The sequence below is a fragment of the Pipra filicauda genome, unplaced genomic scaffold, assembly GCF_003945595.2.
Source record: "Pipra filicauda isolate LSUMZ 115617 unplaced genomic scaffold, ASM394559v2 scaffold306_size1276767_pilon, whole genome shotgun sequence".
NCBI lineage: Eukaryota > Metazoa > Chordata > Aves > Passeriformes > Pipridae > Pipra > Pipra filicauda.
Genome location: NW_024104428.1, coordinates 479195 through 486457, shown reverse-complemented (window position 1 = coordinate 486457; position 7263 = coordinate 479195).

Sequence of the window (7263 nt, the reverse complement as noted above, 5' to 3'; positions counted from 1 at the left end):
CTTTTTTTGTGTGTGTTTTTAATCTCTAAAATTACCTGCAGCGATGAGTTATGTGAAAAAATACTTGTGCTATACGAAGAAACTAAATGGCCTGAAATGAAAACAAAGAAATGAAAAGGCAAACAGGGTGGTTTGGGGGTTCTCCTGCTGTGGCTATTGTTTTCCTACAGGGAGGCCCCAGAATAGAGGACAGTGATTTCAGCAGAGTGAGCGATGGAAGAAATGAAGAGGCTTCCAGAGATATTACAGCCTGGATGCAGAAGGTGTAGGATGCATACTGGAAGCTTTTCATGTATGAAGTGTCTACACCTTGTGGCCAGGCATGTAGACAGGGGCAGTGTGGTAAAATGATAATGGAGAAGGCAATGATGTAGTGGAAAAGAGGACACGTGGATCTTCTTCATCACAGCACCTGGAAGTGAAATGCTGAGAGCAGGAGGCATTACTGTGGTGAAGCTGAAGAAAACAATCAACAAGTAACAAGGGAAGCAGAAGTGGCAAAGATGATCAAAGCACCTCACTCCAAAGGAGAGGCAAAAGTCAAAGGGCTAGTGGTGCAAGGCTTCAAGGGGGAAAAAAGAGCAACATAGAGAATTATTAAATCTTAAAGAAAAAAAGCAAAATAGCAAGCTAGTCAGGTTAGTTGGACAGACAGGGAATACTAGGTCATTTGTTGAGGTTGCCAGTGCCATCACTATCAACAGAGCTGGTGGCAGAGGGCACCCCAAAGCGCTGGGATCTGTCCCAGGGAGATGTGGGGGGTGATGCTGCCCCTTCTACCTGCCTTTCCTTGGCCCCTGACTGCCTTATCAGGATCATGAGAGCAGTAGTGCTTAGCTCACAAAGATCCTTCTGTGTGTGTTGGCTGACAACTAACTGATTTACACTTCACAGTCACGTGTGTGTTCCTCTCTTGCCTGACTAGAGGTGCCCAAACAAACTGACCCAAGGGAGAAGCTGTAACAGCATGTGCCCAGGGTGAAGGAGAGTAGGGAGAAGACCTCACCTGCCCCCAAAAGAGCACATCTAGAAATGTGAACAATGCTGGCTGAGGAAAAATTAGTTAGGTTGTACTAGTGAGTGGGAGGATCATGGACTGCATCTCTGAGGAAGGACTTGGGACAGGGTGTCGAGGCTGAAAAAGTTCCTGAAGGTCATAGGAAGGATCAGCAGTGGATTTTTCACTGTTAAGACAAGTGTCAGTGCCTGAAGTGATACAAAAATAACTGTGAAAGTGATATTCAAGAAAGACTATGTTCAGGTGAGCTTGGTGAAATACTTCCAGTCTTTGAAAGGAAGTGTCAAAGACAGAAAAGTTATTGCAGATCAGTACAGTCAGTACAAGGATTGTGGTTAGAAGGAAAAGCCATGCAAAGGGGACTCATCTGAGGGTGGATAGTGCTGAAGACAGAGCTTCCTAGGATCACATTTAACAAGCTTATGAGATTTAAACTAAGAAATGAGTAAAATGCTTTGGGAGAGTAGTGAAATCCTTACAGCCATTTTTAGAAGAAAAGGAGGAGGGCAAAAAGGGAGCAATACTGCTGCCAACTGTAGTGAAGCGGGCATTATCAAGAGTCAAATTATTTACTCTGGTATGGCTTGAAAGTATGTGATCAATAGGGGACAACAGACATGCCCATGTGTTCATACCAAGCAAGTGAATTGAAGGTGATGTGCAGAGCAAGGAGCTGAATATGACAGTGACTGCACTGAGGTGGAGGAGCAGCAGTGATTATTACATGACAAGAGCAATCATGTTGGAAATGCGCTGCACAGAAATGATAGAATAACAATTTAAAGGTACTGGAGGAGTAGAAACATATTTTAAAGGTGTTAAGAAAAAAAATGTGACGTGGATAACGCAGACTAGTTTTGATCAAAATTGTTCCAGGGAAAGATGTCAAAGGAGGCCCTTCTGGGATAGTCTGGGGAGTTGAATTTGGATATGAATAAAGAATTATTGAATGCTGTTAGAGAGAGAAATACTCCAGAGATTTGTATCACAGGAAATTTTCTTAGTCATTGAGACTGAACACCATTAGCAATCACACACCATGGGTGTTTAAACAGAAGATCTGTTTAACTCCACAGTCAATGAACCAGAGGGGGATATGACTTAAAATTTTGTTTCTGTGACTAACATTAAAATCTTAGAGGAGATAGTTGAAGGAAAAAGCATTGAGGGAGCAAGTGAGGTTGATTTACTTGATATCTGACCTGGAACATGGGTCTGTGACAGATATTCTTAGTTTAAAAAGGGAAAATCATGCACAGCTGAAAGGGACTAAATGATGAAGAATTGGACCAAGAAGCTCAAGGTTTACTTTTAAATGAAGCTGGGAATTTCTTTATGTTAAAGACGTAAAGGCGTTGGAGACTTGTCTTCTAAACCAAAGGAAACAACAGCCCTACAGCTCTGGAATTAAGGGTAGATTCTCTTGAAATGGACCCTCCAAGGATGGGGAAACATGGTTGCCCTGCAAAAAGACCTGCCTTAAGGATCAAGGAGCTCAGGGAGAAAAAGAGAATTGCCAACAGCTGTTCAATAGCACAGCTGGCTTTGCCAAACACCTTTAAATGCTGAGCAGTGAGCTCTCCAGGGTTAGTGTGAGCAGAACAGCTGTGGTGAGAACAGTGCTCTGCTCTAAAGCCCTCATCACATCCCTGTAGTTTGGGAGTTCCTCTGAGGTTGGTGTTTGGAGACATGCACACTCTGTAAGTAGAAAATGTGTGTGTGTGTGTAAGAATCACAACAGAGAAACAAACATTTGGAGGTGGGTTTTTTTGGTTTGTGTTGTTTTCTTTTTTGTTTGTTTGTTGGTTTGGGTTTTTTTTTTTGTTTTGTTTTTAACAATGGGAGAATTGTGGTCCAATTTTGCTTTCAGTACCTGGCAAGGTGGGCTAGAACAGGCTTATGTGTTTGCCCAGGCACCCACATGGCCTGTGGTCTCTGTCTGAAGCAGAAAAGGGTCAGTCTGAGCAGTGAAAAGATTCGAGAAGTAAAGCCATCAAAATCTTTTAGTGCAAAGTCTTAGGAAATTTTAATTATTAGTCTCGTCACTAGCTAAAACAAATTCCCATCAAAGGTGCTTGGACAGAGATGGAAACTAATTAATCTGTTTTGATGCCAGGCAGACATTCAAGATGAGTCCCATAGTCTTTTTTTTTTTTTTGCCTCTTCCTTGGGGATGGAGGGGATAGATGGACACAGCAAAGATGCCTAAGGATGAGGTGTCCCTCCTCAAATCCAGTGGTGGCTGTATCTGGATCAGAAAGCTGCTGACTGTGATAATATGGTAAGGGACAGCTGTCATATATGTGGCTCTGCTTGACCCATGTTTGTGCTGTCACTCAGATGATCGTCTGGTTTATTCCTAGTTTGTTTTTTGTCTTTTTCTTTTTAATCCCTGTTTGCTTGGGAGCACTCTTTAGCCTTTTAGAGACAAGGTAATATTTGTATTTCTTCACTTCACTGGTTTGTGCTCAGAAAAACTCTAGGTGCTTGACTTTGCTCTTTTGACTTTGCTCACTCGCAAATGTGCAAATGGAAAAAAACCCCACAAATTTGTGGGCAGTAACTCTGCAAATAGAAGGTGTGGATCAGATTCTGGCTGCCTTGTGGTCTGTGAAGCCTCTCTGGGTACAGCAGTGGGCCACCTGTGAAGAAGTGGGTTGTATGCACTGATGTGAGAGGAGAGAAGATCATGACGATGGGTTTAGAGCAAGGAAATTACCATGATGTGTGCTACACAGTATGAGAGGAGGAAATAGAAATACACCTCTAAAAGACCACGAGGAAATGGTAGCAGAGATGTTGGTCTTTTGCTGGATTAGTAAAGGATTATTTTGTATCTGCATTTTGGGTAACTTAGCAATGCTTTAAATGTATGTACAGCCAGACCAAAAAATGCATTGCTGAGGGAAGTGGTACCCACCATGCCTCTGCCTGGCAACAAAAGCCAGAGTCATCTGGAGCATATTCATGCTGACCTGCTCTGTGTTGTTTCCACAGCATGATGCCAAGCAAATGGCAAGCTGTACTAATTGGTCAGCAGGGGATTTCCTTGTACAAAAATGGCCCTCAGAAGGCTCAGAAGTGACCATACTTTAATGCAGCTTAATGACAGCAGTCTATACAGCAAGAAATGTTTGTATTTAAGTGGAAGTACTAAAGGGATACAGGCCTGCCAGCTTCCCTGGCTGTATTTGTGGGCTGGCCTTTCCCTGCCCTGTGGGCCAGCACGTTCCTGCATTGTCCTTCTGCAGTTGCAGGCAGAGGGGACATCAGCTCAGTTGAACAGAGAGAAAGAGAGGGTGTTCTCCCTAGGTTCTGGATTGTGGATTTCACTCCTTTTGGTTGTGCTTCAAGCTTGGCTCACCATCAGTCTTCATATCCTCTACCAGGGCCTGGGGAAGTTCCTTTCCTTATCTGTTTTTGGTCATTAATTTTCTTCATTTTATCTTAGGGCGTTTGACAGATACCTTGTGTAAGGTAGTGAAGATAGCTCACTTTGTGACCTCCAGCAATGTTGATGACAACATTTAAACTTCCCTGCTACAGTAACGAAACTCCTGTGGTACCATTCGAGCGGGGAGACCTCCTACACCAGAACATTTGTCTGGAATTGCCACTCAGTGACAGAGAGAAATAGAGACAGGAGATCCAGGGAAGGAGTTTACTTCATCCTTGCTTATTACATGGTGAACTTCTGCAGGCAGAAGTAGTCCCTGTGGTATTTCTGTGTCCAATAGGTGTTGAATATTGTGAGACTACTATCTGGCAAGAAATCCTACCCACGCTTTCCTGGGCAACTGAATAGGAGGATGTGGTTTGCACCACCTTATGACCACGCTAAATGTAGAGTTACTGTTTGTACAGCTCCCTAAACAACCTGAAAATGTGAGATCTCTACTATTTAAAACTAGCTTGTCTTCGGGGTGTCTGAATACTTGCAATTACCAGAGTCCTACATCCTTCATAGCAATATCTTCCACAGCAGATGGGAATGAGATGGGATCATATTGCTACTGTGTATTCCCTTGGAAAAGCAGGATACATAACTCTTAAGTGACCTCACAATTCTTATTGAAGATGTGAATTGATTTTTGATATTTGGTTTGAATTTTTGTTTCTTTTTTCCCTTAGAATTCAAAAACCTTGGAAGGAAATCTCTAGGCCCAGTGATTTTTTTTTCTTTTTCTTTTTTTTTTTTTCCTCTTTATGACAGTGAAAGAAAGCATATAGGATAGCAAAAAAGAAGAGATGTTGACAAGCACAAGAATCAGAAAATCTGTCATAACTTTCCTCTCTGTTTTGCAAAACATCTCAAGTGGTTCCTGTGCTGCCTATATTAAAAAAAAAAAAATAAATCAGGCTGCAAGTGAATTGCACACACAGTTCCAGATTCACTTTTCCACAACAGGAATGACATTGGACAGCTGACAGGGACCAACTGAAGCACTTGGATGTAAATCAATGGTTAGGCAATGCAAGAGAGACAATTTCTTAGCATGAAAAAATGCCAGGGGAATTAGAGTCCTTTCAGCTCCCAAGTGCTTCCCTTGCTCAGAAAAAAAACTGGCATCATGAATCCCTTATATTCGGGTCTGAAAAGGATCATTTGTGACACTTTTGCTCTGTGCTTGTGTACAGGCCTATATGTGTTTCTCTTTCTGCTTGTTCTGGTCTCAGTTAAGACTTCAAAACTCTATTCAGTACCTGGAGTTTGCATTGATGTTACAACCCAATCATACCTCAGATGCTCCCAAAGTTTTTTTTGTTTTTATTGTTATAGCTTTTTTTTTTTTTTTTTTGTTCTTTCAAAGCTGGCTGGGTGACTTCCTACAAGTTCTTGGATTTCTCATATGGGAACTTCTTCAGTCCATTTGTGATCTTGTTACAGGAACATAGCAAAGACATCTATTAATTTTGACTCTTTCTCCTTCTTGCCTCTATGTTCTTACTGTGTTCTAAGCCTTTCTTCATTTCCATCCTTCTCCATCTGCCTCTCCCTGTTGAGACCAGTCATTTGAAGCTGTTGCTGTCTGAGTTTCAGGCAGTTAGATAATATTTATTGATGAGTACACCTGAACTGTAATCATACCTCCACTGCTACAGTCAGCTCTGAACTGGGTGCTCCAAATGCAGTCCAGTAAAGAGGCAAGGCAAGGGTTTGAGTTCCTGGGATGCTGCAAGTGTGTCTGTCTTGCTCACAGCTCTGTGAACCTGGGTGGTTTGTAACCTGCTACCCAGTGTGCAACCAAATCCAGATGTGCCGCCCGTAAAGTTTAACAGAAAATGTATGAAGACAGTAAGACTTAAACTATTCACATTTCAACATAATTTTTCTTTCCTGGAATGAGATTCCAGCCATTGATCAGTCATTTTGGAGCACAGTTCTCCACTGCCCTGTGCCTTGCTTTGTCCTTTACACCAGTGCAGCATGAGAGGGGCTACAGCTTTTGGAAATAAGGGTGTTTTGGCCACTTTACACAGTACTATGCAGTAGCAAAAGGTGGTGAAGAGCAACTGCAAACAAAACCTCTAGTCTGGTAACTGCAAACAAGTCCAGATTAAAAATAGCTATTATAATTAATGTTGTTACTTTAAATAGAGGGTTGAGTGGCTGTTTCCTTAGTGGTTAATATTGCTCATGACTCCTTAGAATTTAATCCTGAAAAAAAAAAAAAACCACACCAAGAAAGAAACATCTTCTCTAGAAACTTTTACCTGTCACTGAGGCCTGTATTATCAGGCATCATTGGCTCCCCTGGTCTGTGGTGATTTATAATTTTTTTCCACCTAACAATGTACACTTTCAAACTGCATAGGTGTCTCTGCACACCATTTTAAATGACAGTCCTTTCTGACCTTTGCGTGGAAAGTTGCACAAACGTTGCTGAACTCTCTGGACTTGTCAACGTTAATTGAAATGCCCTGGAGTCTCATTCAGCTAACAATGGTACCTGAACTACTTCAATCTTGAAGCAACCATGAGGGGCAGCAAATGTCATGTTCCATTCTCCTTTGTAGGAAGCCTCCTCTGCTGCTGGAGGCTGCTTGTCCTAGGAGCCTCATGCTGCAGAACTGATCATTAACCCAAAGGAAAGTTGTACCACAACTCTGTTCCCTTCTCCCACTGACTCAGCCTTCAACCTGCGATGTTCTTGGTGCCTCTCTTGGGTTATCATCCTAGTAATGACCCCTTAACCAACTTCTGACTGAAACTTTCCTGTCACATATGTGGGTCAGAGTGTACC